This window comes from Hyla sarda, chromosome 1 (genome assembly GCF_029499605.1).
Source record: "Hyla sarda isolate aHylSar1 chromosome 1, aHylSar1.hap1, whole genome shotgun sequence".
NCBI lineage: Eukaryota > Metazoa > Chordata > Amphibia > Anura > Hylidae > Hyla > Hyla sarda.
This window is the reverse complement of record NC_079189.1, coordinates 451,539,894-451,560,138: the sequence shown is the minus strand read 5'-3', so window position 1 is coordinate 451,560,138 and position 20,245 is coordinate 451,539,894.

Genomic DNA, 20,245 nt, shown 5'->3' with positions numbered 1-20,245 from the left:
TTTTTTGCTATATTTTTACCTATATCGAATCTTCTTCTATTTCTCATTCAGACTGTGCATATTATTTTTATTATTTTTATTATTTTAATACCTTCTTATTATTTTTGGAACCTGTTCAGACTGTGCGTTTTTGGCTAAGCTTCTATAAAAATGTTTTTCCTCTATTTGATGTTCTCTGTATGAATCATGCAGCTCATTCTATCAACCATCTGGTTAAATTGGATACGCCCTATTGGAACCTTGTTCTTATTTTCCACCAACTCACACCATGCGGTTATTTGGTTTTTCATTTTTATTATCTTTATGTATGTCTCCTTAATTTTATAGTTGTAATTTATATAATATTTTATTAAGATCAGTGCTGAGTGTTATAAATGTATATGTATGATCATTGTTATTTATACATTTTACATTGTCCATTTATTATGGTTTGGAATATATTTTAACTATGCACTTCATGGGTTAATCCCGTGGGGGTATATAACCCTGGTACAACTGCCGTGTATTAAGCCTGATGAAGCCGCGCAAGCGCGGTGAAACGCGTTGCTAATAAACCTCCTTCTTTTACCTGGGCTCCGATACCTTCTCTTTGGTCAGCGCCGAAAATCCTGGTTTCTCCCTGAAGTCTTGTTTTATTCCACACATCCTCCAGGAAGGCTGCAGACAACAGGATTGTGATCCTTAAAATCACAAGCATTCAGCATAGTTGTGTATGTCTTCACACAACTCAGCAGGGTGAGCACGGCTATTGCAGTTATTCTCCTCTCTACCCTCGTGCTGGCTTTACTACTCAGGGAGCACCTTTCCTCTTTTCACTTTCACTTTAAGGACCAGAGCATTTTTTGCATATCTGACCACTGTCACTTTAAGCATTAGCTTAAACTCTGGAATGCTTTTACTTTTCATTCTGATTCCGAGATTGTTTTTTCTTGATCTATTCTACTTTGGCAGTGGAAAATGTTGGGCAATACTTGCATCATTTCTTGGTCAAAAATTGTAAAATTTGAAACTCTCTGCTTATAAGGAAAATGGACATCCCAAATAAATTATATATTGATTCACGTATACAATATGTCTACTTTATGTTTGCATCATAAAGTTGACATGTTTTTACTTTTGGAAGACATCAGAGGGCTTCAAAGTTCAGCAGCAATTTTCCAATTTTTCACAAAATTTTCAAAATCGGAATTTTTCAGGGACCAGTTCAGTTTTGAAGTGGATTTGAGGGGCCTTCATATTAGAAATACCCCATAAATGACCTCATTATAAAAATTGCACCCCTCAAACTATTCAGAAAGTGTGTTAACCCTTTAAGTGTTTCACAGGAATAGCAGCAAAGTGAAGAAGAAAATTCAAAATCTTCATTTTTTACACTCGCATGTTATTGTAGACCGCTTTTTTTTTATAATTTTTTTTTACCAGAGGTAAAAGGAAATACCTCATATGTGGATGTAAAGTGTTATGCGGACACAGTAGAGGGCTCAGAAGGGAAGGCGCGACAATGGAATTTTGGAGAGTGAATTTTGCTGAAATGGTTTCTGGGGGGCATGTTGCATTTAGGAAGCCCCTATGGTGCCAGAACATAAAAAAAAAAACATGGCCTACTATTTTGGAAACTACACCCCTCAAGGAACGTAACAAGGGGTACAGTGAGCCTTAACACCCTACAAGTGTTTGACAACTTGTCGTTAAAGTTGGATGTGTTAATGACATTTTTTTTTTCACTAAAATGCAGATTTTTTTTCCCAAATTTAACATTTTTTCAAGGGGTAATGGAAGAAAATGCCCCCCAAAATTTGCAACTTCATCTCTTCTGAGTATGGATATGCCCCATGTATGGACGTCAAGTGCACTGCAGGCGGACTACAATGCTCAGAAGAGGAGGAGTCATATTTGTCTTTTGGAAAGCAAAAAAAAAAAATACGGCATACTATTTTGGAATCTACACCCCTCAAGAAATGTAACAAGGGGTACAGTGAGCCTTAACACCCCACAGGTGTTTGGCGAGTTTTTGTTAAAGTCGGATGTGTAAATTAATTTTTTACTGCTCCAAAAAATAAAGGGAACACTTTAACAACACAATGTAACTCCAAGTAAATCACAATTCTGTAAAATCATACTGTCCACTCAGGAAGCAACACTGATTGACAATCAATTTCACATGCTGTTGTGCAAATGGAACAGACAACAGGTGGAAATTATAGGAAATTAGCAAGACACCACCAATAAAGGAGTGGTTCTGCAGGTGGTGACCACAGACCACTTCTCAGTTCCTGTGCTTCCTGGCTGATGTTTTGGTCACTTTTGAGGTAGCATGAGATGGAGTCTACAACCCACACAAGTGGCTCAGATAGTGCAGCTTATCCAGGATGGCACATCAATGCGAGCTGTGGCAAGAAGGTTTGCTGTGTCTGTCGGCGTAGTGTCAAGAGCATGTAGGTGCTAACAACAAGACAGGCCAGTACATCAGGAGATGTGGAGGAGGACATAGGAGGGCAATAACCCAGCAGCAGGACTGCTACCTCTGCCTTTGTGCGAGGAGGAGCACTGTCAGAACCCTGCAAAATGACCTCCAGCAGGCCACAAATGTGCATGTATCCACTCAAACGGTCAGGAACAGACTCCATGAGGGTGGTTTGAGGGCCTGATGTCCACAGGATGGGGTTGTGCTTACAGCCCAACACCATGCAGGAAGTTTGGCATTTGCCAGAGAGCACAAAGATTGGCAAATTCGCCACTGGCGCCCTGTGCTCTTCACAGATGAAAGCAGGTTCACACTGAGCACATGTGACAGACATGACAGAGTCTGGAGACACTGTGGAGAACATTCTTGTTAGGATTCGGCTAGCTTGATGTGGATCCTCTGTGTCAGCGAGGGATTGGCGTGGATCGTGTCGTTGGACCGGTTCTAGGGTTGCTACTGGTTTTCACCAGAGCCCGCTGCAAAGCGGGATGGTCTTGCTGCGGCGGTAGCAACCAGGTCGTATCCACCGGCAACAGCTCAACCTCGCTGACTGCTGAGAAGGCGTGGGACAGAAGGACTAGACAGAGGCAAGGTCAGACGTAGCAGAAGGTCGGAGCAGGCGGCAAGGTTCGTAGTCAATGACGATAGCAGGAGATCTGGAACACAGGCTTTGGACAACACTAAACGCTTTCTCTGGCACAAGGCAACAAGATCCGGCAAGGAAGGAAAGGGGAAGTGAGGTTATATGGACAGGGAGCAGGTGGAAGCAAATGAGACTGATTGGGCCAGGCACCAATCACTGGTGCACTGGCCCTTTAAATCTCAGAGAGCTGGCGCGCGCGCGCCCTAGAGAGCGGAGCCGCGCGCGCCAGAACATGACAGCCGGGGACCGGGACGGGTAAGTGGCTTGGGACACGATTCGCGAGCGGGCGCGTCCCGCTATGCGAATCGCATCCCCATCGCGAATGTCAGTGCAGCGCTCCCGGTCAGCGGGTCTGACCGGGATGCTGCAGAGAGGAGAACGCCCCCCTTACGTCTTCCCCTCTTTTTGTCTCCTTGTCCCTTCAAAAGAGATGAGAACATGGGGGACGCCTCTTGAGTCTCCTTCTGGAAAAAAAAGTCCTGGGTAGCTACACCAGCGGCAGGTATTTCAGAAGGAATGGGAATGGGGAGGGGGGGCAGAGGGAGAGGCATGTCACAGGGCAGAGTGTAACCAGGACGGGGGCTATGAGGAGGCACGGCACAGTCCTGATAGTCCTTGGGGAGACCAGGCACAGGAGGAGACACTGAGGCCCGACAGACGGGACTGGGAGCAGACGTGAGGCATTTCTTGCGGCAAGCAGGACCCCAATTCTTGATCTCCCCGGTGGTCCAGTCAAGGGTGGGAGAATGATGCTGGAGCCATGGCAGACCGAGGAGGACTTCAGAGGTGCAGTTGGGCAGGACGAAAAATTCAGTTTTCTCGTGATGCAGTCCAATGCTCACAAGCAAGGGCTCTGTGCGGTAATGCACAGTGCAGTCCAACTTCACTCCGTTGACCGAAGAAATGTAGAGCAGCTTGACGAGACGGGTCACCGGGATGCAGAACCTATTCACCAAAGAGGCCAGAATAAAATTTCCAGAAGAACCAGAGTCCAAGAAGGCCGCGGCTGAGAAGGAGGAGTTGGCAGAAGGAGAAATCCCCACGGGCACAGTGAGACATGGAGAAGCAGACTTCGTACCAAGAGATGCCACACCCACGTGAGCTGGGTGCGTGCGTGCGTTTCCCAGACGTGTAGGACGAATAGGGCAATCCACCAAGAAATGTTTGGTACTAGCGCAGTACAGACATAAATTTTTATCCCTACGGCGAGTCCTCTCTTCATGGGTCAGGCGAGACCGATCCACTTGCATAGCCTCCTCGGCGGGAGGCACAGGGGTAGATTGCAAAGGATACTGTGAGAGAGGTGCCTAGAGATCAAGGTCTTTTTCCTGGCGGAGCTCCTGGTGTCTTTCAGAAAAACGCATGTCAATGCGGGTGGCCAAATGGATAAGTTCTTGCAGGTTGGCAGGAATCTCTCGTGCGGCCAGCACATCCTTGTTGTTACTGGATAGGCCTTTTTTAAAGGTCGCGCAGAGAGCCTCGTTATTCCAAGATAATTTGGAGGCAAGAGTACGAAATTGGATGGCGTACTCGCCTACTGAAGAATTACCCTGGACCAGGTTCAGCAGGGCAGTCTCGGCAGAAGAAGCTCGGGCTGGTTCCTCGAAGACACTATGGACTTCAGCGAAGAAGGACTGGACTGTGGCTGTGGCAGGATCATTGCGGTCCCAGAGCGGTGTGGCCCAAGACAAGGCCTTTCCAGACAGAAGACTCACTACGAACGCCACCTTAGACCATTCTGTAGGAAATTGGTCCGACAACATCTCCATATGTAGGGAACATTGAGACAGGAAGCCACAGCAGAGTCTAGAGTCCCCATCAAATTTGTCCGGTAGGGACAAGCGGAGGCTAGGAGCGGCCACTCGCTGCGGAGGAGGTGCAGGAGCTGGCGGAGGAGATGGTTGCTGCTGTAGCAGTGGCAGAAGTTGCTGTAACAACTGCGACAGCTGCTGTCCTTGTTGGGCAATTTGCTGCGATTGCTGGGCGACCACCGTGGGTAGGTCAGCGAGACTTGGCAGCGGCACCTCAGCGGGATCCATGGCCGGATCTACTGTTAGGATTCGGCTAGCTGGATGTGGATCCTCTGTGTCAGCGAGGGATTGGTGTGGACCGTGTCGGTGGACCGGTTCTAGGGTTGCTACTGGTTTTCACCAGAGCCCGCCGCAAAGCGGGATGGTCTTGCTGCGGCGGTAGCAACCAGGTCGTATCCACCGGCAACGGCTCAACCTCGCTGACTGCTGAGAAGGCGTGGGACAGAAGGACTAGACAGAGGCAAGGTCACACGTAGCAGAAGGTCGAGGCAGGCGGCAAGGTTCGTAGTCAATGACGATAGCAGGAGATCTGGAACACAGGCTTTGGACAACACTAAACGCTTTCTCTGGCAGAAGGCAACAAGATCCGGCAAGGAAGGAAAGGGGAAGTGAGGTTATATGGACAGGGAGCAGGAGGAAGCAAATGAGACTGATTGGGCCAGGCACCAATCACTGGTGCACTGGCCCTTTAAATCTTAGAGAGCTGGCGCGCGCGTGCCCTAGAGAGCGGAGCCGCGCGCGCCAGAACATGACAGCTGGGGACCGAGACGGGTAAGTGGCTTGGGACGCGATTCGCGAGCGGGCGCGTCCCGCTATGTGAATCGCATCCCCATCGCGAATGTCAGTGCAGCGCTCCCGGTCAGCGGGTCTGACCGGGGCACTGCAGAGAGGAGAACGTCGCGAGCGCTCCGGGGAGGAGCAGGGACCCGGAGCGCTCGGCGTAACAATTCTGCTGCCTGCAACATCCTCTAGTATGACTGGTTTGGCGGTGGGTCAGTAATGGTGTGGGGTGGCATTTCTTTTGGGGGCCACACAGTCCTCCATGTGCTTGCCAGAGGTAGCCTGACTTCCATTAGGTATGTAGATGAGATCCTCAGACCCCTTGTGAGACCATATGTTGGTGCGGTTGGCCCTGGGTTCCTCCTAATGCAAGACGATGCTAGACCTCATGTGGCTGGAGTGTGTCAGCAGTTCCTGCAAGAGGAAGGCATTGATGCGATGGACTGGCCCACCCGTTCCCCAGACCTGAATCCGATTGAGCACATCTGGGACATCATGTCTTGCTCCATCCACCAACGCTATGTTGCACCACAGACTGTCCAGGAGTTGGCAGATGCTTTATTCCAGGTCTGGGAGGACATCCCCCAGGAGACCATCCACCACCTCATCAGGAGCATGCCCAGGCATTGTAGGTATGTCATACGGGCACGTGGAGGCCACACACACTACTGAGCCTCATTTTGACTTGTTTTAAGGACATTATATCAAAGTTGGATCAGCCTGTAGCGTGGTTTTCCACTTTGATTTTGAGTGTGACTCCATATCCAGACCTCCATGGGTTGATAAATTTGATTTCTATTGATAATTTTTGTGTGATTTTGTTGTCAGCACATTAAACTATGTAAAGACAAACGTATTTCATACGATTAGTTCATTCATTCAGATCTCGGATGTGTTATCTTAGTGTTCCCTTAATTTTTTTTGAGCAGTGTATTTTTTTTCCCCCTAAAATGCTGGTTTTTCCCCAAACTTTACATTTTCACAAGGGGTAATTGAAGAAATGGGCTTACAAATTTTGGGGGGCATTTTCTCCTGAATATGGAAATACTCAGTGTGGACGTAAAGTGCTCTGCGGGTGCACTACATTGATCAGAAGAGAAGGAACCACATTTGGCTTTTGGAATGCAAATTTTGTTACATTTTTTTTTTAGGGGGCACGTCACATTTAGGAAGCCCCTATGGTGCCAGAACAGCAAAAAAAAAAAAAACACATGGCATACTAATTTGGAAACTACACCCTTCAAGGAACAAAACAAGCAGTACAGTAAGCCTTTACACCCCAGTGGCATGTGAAAAGGAAACATTTGATTTTTTTACACTAAAATGCTGGGGTTACCCCCAAATGTTTCATTTTCACAAGTGGTAATAGGAGAAAATGTCACCGTAAATTTGTAAATACATTTCTTTGGGGTAAGGACATACCTCATATTTGGACATAAACTGCTCTGCGGGGGCACACCAGGTCTCAGAAGAGCAGGTGCGCCATTAAGCTATTGGAAAATTTTGTCAGGGGCCTTAAGCATTTACAGAGCTACCATGGAGCCAGAACAGTGGGGCCCCCGACAAGTGCCATCATTTTGGAAACTACATCCTTAAGTGGCTTGGGACGCGATTCGCGAGCGGGCGCGTCCCGCTATGTTAATCGCATCCCCATCGCGAATGTCAATGCAGCGCTCCCGGTCAGCGGGTGTGACTGGGGCACTGCAGAGAGGAGAATGCCGTGAGCGCTCCGGCGAGGAGCAGGGACCCGGAGCGCTCGGCGTAACAATTCTGCTGCCTGCAACATCCTCCAGTATGACTGGTTTGGCGGTGGGTCAGTAATGGTGTGGGGTGGCATTTCTTTTGGGGGCCACACAGTCCTCCATGTGCTTGCCAAAGGTAGCCTGACTTCCATTAGGTATGTAGATGAGATCCTCAGACCCCTTGTGAGACCATATGTTGGTGCGGTTGGCCCTGGGTTCCTCCTAATGCAAGACGATGCTAGACCTCATGTGGCTGGAGCGTGTCAGCAGTTCCTGCAAGAGGAAGGCATTGATGCTATGGACTGGCCCACCCGTTCCCCAGACCTGAATCCGATTGAGCACATCTGGGACATCATGTCTTGCTCCATCCACCAACGCTATGTTGCACCACAGACTGTCCAGGAGTTGGCAGATGCTTTATTCCAGGTCTGGGAGGACATCCCCCAGGAGACCATCCACCACCTCATCAGGAGCATGCCCAGGCATTGTAGGTATGTCATACGGGCACGTGGAGGCCACACACACTACTGAGCTTCATTTTGACTTGTTTTAAGGACATTATATCAAAGTTGGATCAGCCTGTAGCGTGGTTTTCCACTTTGATTTTGAGTGTGACTCCATATCCAGACCTCCATGGGTTGATAAATTTGATTTCTATTGATAATTTTTGTGTGATTTTGTTGTCAGCACATTAAACTATGTAAAGACAAACGTATTTCATACGATTAGTTCATTCATTCAGATCTCGGATGTGTTATCTTAGTGTTCCCTTAATTTTTTTTGAGCAGTGTATTTTTTTCCCCCTAAAATGCTGGTTTTTCCCCAAACTTTACATTTTTACAAGGGGTAATTGAAGAAATGGGCTTACAAATTTTGGGGGGCATTTTCTCCTGAATATGGAAATACTCAGTGTGGACGTTAAGTGCTCTGCGGGTGCACTACATTGATCAGAAGAGAAGGAACCACATTTGGCTTTTGGAATGCAAATTTTGTTACATTTTTTTTTTAGGGGGCAAGTCACATTTAGGAAGCCCCTATGGTGCCAGAACAGCAAAAAAAAAAAAACACATGGCATACTAATTTGGAAACTACACCCTTCAAGGAACAAAACAAGCAGTACAGTAAGCCTTTACACCCCACAGGTAAATGTTCACTAAAGTGGCATGTGAAAAGGAAAAATTTGATTTTTTACACTAAAATGCTGGGGTTACCCCAAATGTTTCATTTTCACAAGTGGTAATAGGAGAAAATGTCACCATAAATTTGTAAATACATTTCTTTGGGCTAAGGACATACCTCATATTTGGACATAAACTGCTCTGCGGGGGCACACCAGGTCTCAGAAGAGCAGGTGCGCCATTCAGCTATTGGAAAATTTTGGCAGGGGCCTTAAGCATTTACAGAGCTACCATGGAGCCAGAACAGTGGGGCCCCCACAAGTGCCATCATTTTGGAAACTACATCCTTCAAGGAACATAACAAGGGGTACTGGGAGTATTTACACTTCATTGGTATTTTGAACAGTAGGCCGCAAATTGACAAAATAGGGTTTTTTTCACAAAAATGCCAGTGTTGCCTTAAATTTTTCATTTTCACAAGGGGTAATAGGAGAAAATTCCCCCAAATTTTGTAACCCCATTGCTTCTGAGTATGGAAATACCCCATATGTGGACGTAACATGCTGTGCGGGTGCACTACAGGGCTCAAGAGTCAAATCACTATGTTTGCATTTGAGGCCTATGGCATATCAGTAGCTGACAGTTAGGCTAGGTTCAGACTACGGAATCTCCGGGCAGAACATTTTCGCCCAGAGATTCCGACTGCTGCCAGTGCTGACTGAATCACAGACATTCAGCAGAAAATGAAAGAAAGGAACACCCACATGTAGACTTGTGCACTAGAAATTTTTTTGTTTCGTTTCGTTTTTTCGTTTTGGAAAAATTTTTCGGTGCTGCAATATTTTCGGTTTTGATTTTTCGGACACATTCGGTATTCGGGTGTTCGGTGCGATTGTTTTTTTCCGATTCGGTATTCGGGTACATTCGGTAAATCTTTTTATTCTTTTTTGGACTTTAGCGATCCTAAGAAATTATGGAGATACCTTTTTTATTAAAATTTCGTAGGGTACCATAAAAAAATCATAATAAAAAAGATACAGTAGTGATGGAAAAAATTGTATCTAACCAAATGTATCTTTTTTATTATCAAATGTTTATTAATTTTTAAACAGGGATCAATTTATGTGAGCAGGTAAAGCACAAAAAATTTAGCCGACAATAATAAAAATGTATTGTGTGCGTGTTTTTCACTTTTTTTGCATTTTTTAGGTAGTACTACTACTCTCAGCATGGAACACACTGTACTAATTGACAGATCTCCGGGGTCCCTTGCGATCCTCACATATAGATGCGGCGGCAACTCTTCTATGGTCCCCTGCACTCACGTTTATATACACATATTCATATTTCCCGCAGAGCTGTGATTGGCCAGATGGTTCCAGCCAATCACAGCTCTCTGTGAGAAATAGGAAAAAGTGTATATATACGGCCGTGCAGGGGACTATAGGAGAGCGGCCGCCGCATCCATACATTATACAGGAGCATCACAGGGGGTGTCAGGAGTGATACCCGCAGTGATCTTTCCTTTACTACAATTACTACTACTCCCAACATGGAGTACACTCTGCTCCATGCTGGGAGCTGTAGTACCTGTATTAATAGACAGATCGTAGCGGGTGTCAGAAGTTACACTCGCTGCAATATGTCTATTAATGCAGGTACTACAACTCCCAGCATGGAGCAGAGTGTGCTCCATGTTGGGAATATTAGTACCTGCAGTAAGGGACAGATCCCAGCGGATGTCACTCCTCCTGACACCCGCTGCGATCGTCCTGATGTGAATGTCGGGATTAGCTGTTCTCAGGGCTACAGAGCTGGGAGAACAGCTGACGCTGAGCCGTAGGTATACATTGTATATCTACTGCCCAGCAAGAACTTACAGTGAGCCTGCAATAAATAAATAAATAAAACGCATAGGGTTCCCCGTATTTTCATTCTCAGCACAATACCAACCAAACAGCAAAAGCCTGACGTTACCAGGGTGGGTGAGGAACATTGTTGCTGGCCCTCCCCAGCCTAAATGACGCCAGTCTGTTACCGCCTAGGCCCAGGAGCGCCATTTTTGATGCTCCGGGCCTGTTGCTACCGGCTCTTCCCGGCACCCCTGTGGCGGTGGGTACCGGGGTAGGGTAATAATTGGGGCTTAGCGCTAGCTGTTTTTGGGGCTAACGCTAAGCCCTGGCTTAGTAATGGATTCAGTCAATAAGACCAGCTTCCACTACTAACCTTGAAAATTCTATAAAAAAAAAAACACAACACATTGAAAAAATTATTTTATTTAAAAAAAACACTCCCCCACAGCCCTCGTTAACCATTTTATTAAAAGAAAAAAATAATAATCCGCCATAATCCATCGAATCCGCAGTAATCCTCTGCATACACGGATCTGAAATGAGAAGAAAAATAACACAAAAAATTGGTTATGACATTTCTGGCGCTATCCGCTGGAGAGAGCACCCATGATGCAATGTCTATCCAAACAGGGAGCCACCAATTGGTGCAAAACTACAACTCCAAGCATGCCCAGATAGCCTTTGGCTGTCTGGGCATACTGGGAGTTGTAGTTTAGCAACAGCTGGAGTCTCCCTGTCTGGGTAGACACTGCCAGAAGGGTCTGTGCACATTATACAAAGCGGACAATGTGAACAGAGCTTCAGATTAACTAGCCTAGTTCCCTTGTGTAGCTCCGCCCCTAATTACGTCATCACTAGGGGGCGGAGCTACACGGACCTGCCCGGTACTCGAGGGAAGTAAGTGGACTTCTGCTTCTGTATACACTATATACAGTTATCTATAGATAGCTGTATATAGTGTATACCGCCCAAAGGGTTAACCTACACTGTCCAGCAGTGTAAGCTAACTCTTCCCTTGCTGGGCTTGTGCATAGCGCACAGCTCAGCAAGGGGTTAAGTGAGCGAGCAATGTGTATACTGTATACACATTGCAGGCTCACAGTAAGTTCTTGCTGGGCAATAGATATACCATGTATGATGTATACCTACGGCTCAGCATCAGCTGTTCTCCCAGCTCTGTAGCCCTAAGAACAGCTGATCCCCACATTCACATAAGGAGCATTGCAGCGGGTGTCAGGAGGAGTGACATCCGCTGGGATCTGTCCCTTACTGCAGGTACTAATAGTCCCAACATGGAGCCCACTCTGCTCCATGCTGGAAGCTGTAGTACCTGCATTAATAGACATATCTAAGCAAGTGTAACTTCTGACACCCGCTGCGATCTGTCTATTAATGCAGGTACTACAGCTCCCAGCATGGAGCAGAGTGCACTCCATGTTGAGAGTAGTAGTACTTGTAGTAAAGGAAAGATCACTGCGGGTATCACTCCTGACGCCCGCTCTGATGCTCCTGTATAATGTATGGATGCGGCGGCCGCTCTCCTATGGTCCCCTGCACAGCCGTATATTTACACATATTCCTATTTCTCACAGAGAGCTGTGATTGGCTGGAACCATCTGGCCAATCACAGCTCTGCGGGAAATATGAATATGTGTATATATACGTGAGTGCAGGGGACCATAGAAGAGCTGCCGCCGCATCTATACAAGAGGATCGCAAAGGACCCCGGAGATCTGTCAATTAGTACAGGTAACTACTACTCCCATCATGGAAGAGTGTGTTCCATGCTGGGAGTAGTAGTACTACCTAAAAAATGTTTTAAAAAAAGTGAAAAACACGCACACACTACATTTTTATTATTGTCGGCTACATTTTTTGTGCTTTACCCGCTCACATAAATTGATCCCTGTTTAAAAATGAATAAACATTTCATAATAAAAAAGATACATTTCGTTAGATACAATTTTTTCCATCACAACTGTATCTTTTTTATTATTATTTTTTTACGGTACCCTATGAAATTTTAATCAAAAAGGTATCTCCATAATTTTTTAGGATCGCTAAAGTCCAAAAAAGAATAAAAAGATTTACCGAATATACCCGAATACCGAATGTATCCGAAAAATCAAACTATCTGTATCCTTTTTATTATCTTTGTTATTAGAATGAATTATTTACGTTCGTTTAAGGATAACGAATGCATTCGTTATTTACCGCATGCATTCGGGAAATAACGAATGCATTCGTTATTTTGCTATTCGTATTATCGTGGCTATTCGGGAATGTTCAAAATATGTTTTCGTGCATTCGGATTGGTCCGAATGTCCGAAAACGGTAAAATTAGACATTTGTGCCGAACGGAATTGCACATGTCTACTAGTCATCTGACTGGAGAAGAAGAGCAGGAGCATCCAGAGGAGCTAGAGGGTGATGAGGAAGGCGAGACAGAGGACCCAGACACACCGTGGCAGTATGCAGTGGAGATGGAGGCAGGCAGTCCCTCCGAATCACTTGCACAAATGGCACGATGCATGCTCAGTTGCTTGGGAAGTGACCGCCGAATTGTCACCATTTGGCGGTGAGATGACTTCTGGCTCTCCTCCTTATTTAACCCTCACTTCCGGCACAAAATGGTGGCCTTTTTTACACCCACTGAGAGGGAGTACAAACTGACCTACTGCAGAGACATCCTACATAGTCAGTTGGCCGATGCCTATAGGCGCCATCGTCCATTCTCTCGCAGGTCGGGGGCCCTCTGTGCTCACCTTCCACTGCCACGGCTGCTGGGGAGGAGTGGGGTGGCATGAGCAGTACCAGCTTTATCAGCAGCAGCCTGAGTCCACAGACGCTGATGAGTACCTTTCTTCACCCACATAGTGAAGCAACTCATCAGCAGCAGGTAGACCTGGAGCAGGACCTGAACCAGCAGGTGGTGGCATACCTTGACATGCCCATGCCAACATACCTTGAAGATCCGCTGGACTTCTTGTCAGCCAAACTTGATTTGTGGCCGGAACTAGCAGAGTTTGCCTTGGAAAAGCTGTCCTGCCCTGCCAGTAGTGTGCCAGAGCGGGTGTTTATTGCACCGGGACCACAGTCACCCCAAGGAGAACTCGTCTGTCAACGATAAATGTGGAGACACTGACCTTTGTGAAGATGAATCAGACATGGATCAGCCAGGATTTCCACCCACCAATGCCTGATGCATCAGAGTAGATTGACCATGGTGCCACACCAACACTTCACAAATATGGATAGTGAAAAACAGATTTAAGGCGCTGCTCCTCAGTTGCAAATATTCCTCTGTATCAGACCTTTTTTCACCCACCTTCATTACCGGGTACTGGTATTGCCACCCACCGCACCACTCTCTCACCGGGTCACTTTCAGAATTCCTGATGCTGCTGCCGCCCCCTCCAGGCTGTATTATTCAGCCACTATATGGTCTCCTCATGCTGCCGCAAACTCCAGGCTGTGTCATTCAGCCACTATATAGTCTCGTCAGGCTGCCGCCACCTCCTGGCTGTGTCATTCAGCCACTATATGGTCTCCTCATGCTGTTTGTACATTACTTAAAAAATTTTAAGGTAGCACTAGCTACCATAAATCTTCAATTTCAATTTTAAAATTAATCTTTTAATCTTAGGGATTGTGAAGTCCTATTGTCTCCTCATGCTGTTGCCAACTCCAGGCTGTGTCATTCAGCCACTATATGGTCTCCTCATGCTGCTGGGACATTACCTAAATATTTTTATGGTAGCATTAGCTACCATAAATCTTCAATTTAAATTTGAAAATAAATCTTTTAACCCCTTCATGACCCAGCCCATTTTCACCTTCATGACCTGGGCATTTTTTGAAAATCTGACCACTGTCACTTTAAACATTAATAACTTTGGAATGCTTTTACTTATCATTCTGATTCCGAGAAAGTTTTTTCGTGACATATTCTACTTTATGTTATTGGTAAAATTTCACTGATATTTGCATCCTTTCTTGGTAAAAAATCTAAAAATGTCATGAAAATGTAGAAAATTTAGCATTTTTCTAACTTTGAAAGTCTCTGCTTGAAAGGAAAATGGATATTCCAAATAAATTACATATTGATTAACATATACAATATGTCTACTTTGTGTTTGCATAAAAAAATTGACAAGTTTTTACTTTTGAAAGACACCAGAGGGCTTCAAAGTTCCGCAGCAATTTTTCAATTTTTCTCAAGATTTTAAAAATCGTAATTTTTCAGGGCCCAGTTCAGGTTGGAAGTGGATTTTAAGGGTCTTCATATTAGAAATACCCCATAAATGACCCCATTATAAAAACTGCACCCCCCAAAGTATTCAAAATGACATTCAGTAAGTGTTTTAACCCTTTAAGTGTTTCACAGGAATAGCAGCAAAGTGAAGGAGAAAATTCTAAATCTTCATTTTTTACACTCGCATTTTCTTGTAGACCCAATTTTTGAATTTTTACAAGTGGTAAAAGGAGAGAAATCACACTAAAATTTGTAACCCAATTTCTCTCGAGTAAGGAAATACCTCATATGCGTATGTAAAGTGTTCGGCGGGCGCAGTAGAGGGCTCAGAAGGGAAAGAGCAACAATGGGGTTTTGGAGAGTGAGTTTTTCTGAAAGGGTTTTTGGGGGGCATGTCCCATTTAGGAAGCCCCTATGGTGCCAGAACAGTGGACCCCCCCACATGTGACCCCATTTTGGAAACTATACCCCTCATGGAATTTAATAAGGGGTACAGTGAGCATTTACACCCCACTGGCGTTTGACAGATATTTGAAACAGTGGACTGTGCAAATCAAAAATTTTATTTTTCATTTTCACAGACCACTGTTCCAAAAATCTGTCATACACCAGTGGGGTGTAAATGCTCACTGCACCCCTTATTACATTCCGTGAGGGGTGTAGTTTCCACATATGGATATTTATTGTTTTGCGTTTGTCAGAACTGCTCTAACAATCAGCCACCCCTGTGCAAATCGCCTCAAATGTACATGGTGCACTCTCCCTTCTGAGCCTTGTTGTGTGCCCCCAGAGCACTTTGCGCCCACATATGGGCTATTTCCGTACTCAGGAGAAATTGCGTTACAAATTTAGAGGGTCTTTTTTCCCTTTTACCTCTTGTGAAAATGAAAAGTATAGGGCAACACCAGCATGTCAGTGTAAAAAATTTATTTTTTTACACTAACATGCTGGTGTAGACCCCAATTTCACCTTTTCATAAGGGGTTAAAGAAGAAAAAGCCCCCCAAAATTTGTAAGGCAATTTCTCCCGAGTACGGCGATACCCCATATGTGTCCCAAAACTGTTGCCCTGAAATACGACAGGGCTCCAAAGTGAGAGAGCGCCATGCGCATTTGAGGCCTGAATTAGGGATTTGCATAGTGTATAATGGTCTCCAATCTGTGCTCTTCCAGATGTTAGAGAACTACAACTCCCAGCATGCCTGGACAGACTGAGCATGCTGAGATTTGTAGTTTTGCAACATCTGGAAGAGCACAGATTGGAGACCATTATACAGTGGTCTCCAAACTGTGGGCCTCCAGATGTTGCAAAACTACAACTCCCAGCATGCCCAGAAAGCCAAAGGCTGTCTGGGCATGCTGGGAGTTGCAGTTTTGAAACTCTCAGAGACAGCAGTGAGATCACTTTACGGCGATCTCACTGCTGCCAATGAAGATGCCGCACTGCTGCTGCAAACTCACCTCCGGGACGCAGCGCAGCCGGGACCGCATGGAGGACGCCGCTCGCGCCGGGACCGCTCGGGACACCGCTCGGACGGGTAAGTGACGCCGGGGGACGGGTCAGGGACACTTAGCAGAGCGGTGTGTGTCCCGATCCCTGTGATCGGGACTCACACCCCGCGCTGCTAAGTATTTTCATAGCGAAACGCTGCTATCAGCTAGTCAGATTTGACCAGCTGATAGCAGCGATCACTGGGGGGAGGTGGGGGATGAAACCCCCCGTGGTCGCATGGTAATATGGCTGGCTATCAGTGATAGCCACCATCTTTCCGGGCGCTGCGGGATGCCGCGAGTAGCGGCAGTAATGTTCATGACGTACCTGTATGTCATGGGTGGGGAAGACTTTGCCACCCATGATGTACAGGTATGTCATAGGTCGGGAAGGGGTTAATCTTAGAGATTGCGAAGCCCTATTGTCTCCTCATGCTGTCGCCAACTCCAGCCTGTGTCATTAAGCCACTATATGGTCTCCTCCTGCTGCTGGGACATTACCTAAATTTTTTTTTAGGTAGCACTAGCTAAAATAAATCTTGAAGTTAAATTTGAAATTCATAATTTTATCTTAGGGATTGTGAGGCCCTATGGTCTCCTCATGCTTCTGCCAACTCCAGGCTGTGTCATTCAGCCACTATATGGTCTCCACATGCTGCTGGGACGTTACCTAAATTTTTTTTATGGCAGCACTAGCTACCATGAATATTCCATTTAAATTAGAATTTTTTTTTTTTATCTTAGGGATTGTGAGGCCCTATGATCTCCTACTCATGTTGCTGCCAACTCCAGGCCATGTGATTCATCGACTATATGGTCTCCTCATGCTGCTGCCAATTCCAGGCTGTGTCATTCTGCCAGATTAAGGTCTCCTCCTGCTGCTGTCACTGCTAGGCTCTGTCATGTGACATGTGACTCCTTGTTGAATTTGGTCTTTTGTAACCACATAGTTTATTATTAAATCTTAAATTTAAATTTCAAAAAATCGATAGAGCGACAACAATGAATCATAACTGATTAAATGAAACATTTGCACTTTCACAGTCAGGGGGGCGCTGAGAGGCAGGGGCTGGAACAGGTGGTAGATCGCCTGGTGGAGGACTGCCAGCTCGATGCTCACAAGAATGGGTACTCAAATTTTTTTTTTATAAATTCTAATAAAATAAAATAAAAATTACATAAAAATTCTATATTTTGATGCCATATGGTCTCCCTGCTACCCCATCCAGATGCTCTGCGGCAGTGATCCTAATAGCGATGCCGGTAATATGCATGTCATACTGAATAACAGTATCATTTCACTAACACAACACATTCCCTATGCGTATTAGAACAAGGCAAACTGTTCTACACCCCTATTGAGGCTATATGGTCTCCTCATGCTTCCGCCACCTCCACGCTGTGTCATTCAGCAACTATATGTTCTCCTCATGCTGTTGCCACCTCCATGCTGTGTCATTCAGCCACTATATGGTCTCCTCATACTGATGCCACCTCCAGGCTCTGTCATTTTGCCGCTCTGCGACGACTAATAGTGACGGCTCTGATCTGCATGTCATACTGAATAACAATATTATTTCATTCACCCAGCACACACCCTATCCATGTTACAGCAAGGCAAAGTGTTCTACCTCCCTAATGAGACTCTCTGTAGGCCATAAATAGCTTTTTTTATAGCGATTTGCCACAAATAAATTCTGACCAAACTGAATTTTTTCAGGAAAATTCGGCGAATAAGCTGGATCTAATTTTTCAAAAATTCGCTCATCTCTAACAATAACCCACATAACTTCTGGCCAACAGAGTATGTAAAAACTTCTAAGCTAATGACAATGCTTATAGCCAAACACCTGCACTTAGACAGCTCTATAGCATGGAGAAAGAAAAAAATGATCAGACCTTTTACAGCACAGGCTGTGCTTCATCCTGGTTCGAGAATCCCCCCTGCTGGTCTGTGAACAAACTGTCTTTATGTCCGTATGGTTCCTTTTTTAAACTCAGTCAGCAACACAGACCCACAGTCCTCAAAGCCTACACCAGGCAGAAAAATAGGAATAAAAAGAAAATGAAATGAGCCAAATGAGGCTGCATCTTTTACACACTTAGCTATCAAGTTCTACTTTGTCTTGCGTAAAGAATGAAACCATCTGTAATAGCATAACAATGTAGTGTACAATTATATTCTAAAGCAATTACCTATATTCTATAGCAAGTTCCTATTTACAAAACAAAAACTTATTTTTGTCACAAAGCATTCTATAAAAAAATATGCTATAAAGTTTATCCACTATTTCTATACAATATAAATTAGTAAACAACCTAGCAAACAAAAAGCAGACTTTATGAACTACAAATTTCTGATGACTTCATGAAATCCATTCTCAGAACTAACCTTAGTATAAGAGAGTGGGGTTTTGAATTAAAACGGCTCTTGACATTTATTGAGTAATAGTTAGAATGTATCTGTCAAATACAGTGGTCCCTCAACATACGATGGTAATTCGTTCCAAATGAACGATCGTTAGTTGAAACCATCGTATGTTGAGGGATCCGTGCAATGTAAAGTATAGGACAGTGGTCTCCAATCTGCGGACCTCCAGATGTTGCAAAACTACAACTCCCAGCATGCCCGGACAACCAACGGCTGTCCGGGCATGCTGGGAGTTGTAGTTTTACAACATCTGGAGGTCCGCAGGTTGAAGACCACTGGTATAGGAGGTTATACAGTACTCACCTGTCCCCGCCGCTCACCGCTGCCCTGGATGTTGCCATCCATCGCTGTCGCCACGTCCCCGGACTGCTCTCTCTTCATCGCCGTCATCACATAGCTGCATACGCCGCTCCTATTGGATGACGGATGCGCGATGACGTGATGACAACGATGGAGAGCGATGCAGGGGATCCCGAAGAGGACGTTCCGGAGCGCCGGTAAAGGTGAGTGACACCCACCGGACCACACGGGGCACCTTAAGGCTATCCGGCAGCAGCTGAAGCAGTCTGCGCTGCCGGATAGCCGTTTATGCGATGGCCCCCACATAAAAAAGCATTGTATGTTGATGCTGCCTTCAACATGTGATAGCCTCTGAGAGATCGTAGGTCGGGGGGGAGTCACTGTATAAAGATAGCAATTCCCTTATATATATTATAAATAATCATATACACATAGGGGGAGATTTATCATTGCTTTTAGAGCATTTTTTGTGTATGTTTTGGCGCAGTTCAGGCACAAGCAGCATATTTAGCGACTTTTATGCGACTTTTGATATAGACAGTTTTACTCTTTTTTGCCTACCCATAGAACGTTTTCCTTTTGATCATGCAGTGGTCACGTATTTATAATTTGCGACTTTAGTCAAAAGTCGTTATTTTGTGCGCAAAGGTACTTTTTTAGGCGCAAAGCTACACCACCTACCAGTAGGCATGAGATTCCCTTCTACCTTCCGCAATTCAACCTTTAACCTCTTGTGGTCAACAGCGTCCCACTCCCCTTCTATGACATGTGATCAGGAGCTGAGCACAGGTCATAGCTGGGTGGTCCTGGCGGCTATCTGCCACCAGGACCCATCACTAATGCCAGACATCACCGATCACAGTGATGCCCGGCTTTAACCCCGAAGACACCGCAATCAAATTTGATTGTAGCGTCTAAAATGCAAGTAGAAATGTCCCGGCAGGTCTGTGAAAATAAGTAAAAACACCTAACCTGACAAATTCAGGACCCGGGAAAGTGTCTACTTCCCTCCCTCACAAGTGTCTAGAAAAAGTGTATGTGTTAGAGCTTTTCCCACCACAGCAGAGCTGCGCAAAATTCATCATCCTGCGGCACCTTCTTGATAAAAAAAATGCAAGCTAGTCAAACTCACCGCCTAAAAAACGTGGGGAATAGCTCTACCGTAGACATTCTTTGATAAATCTCGGCCATAGTGCCTACATATTATGCATTTTATATAGTCATTTAAGATGCATTTGGTACAGGTAGCCTTAAACCATCATCATCATGCTTGAAAAAGGTTCTATTGTTGAACAAAACATTGCTGTATATAGATGGGTAAATAAACACATCACTTTTTTTTTCACCATTGGATTTAT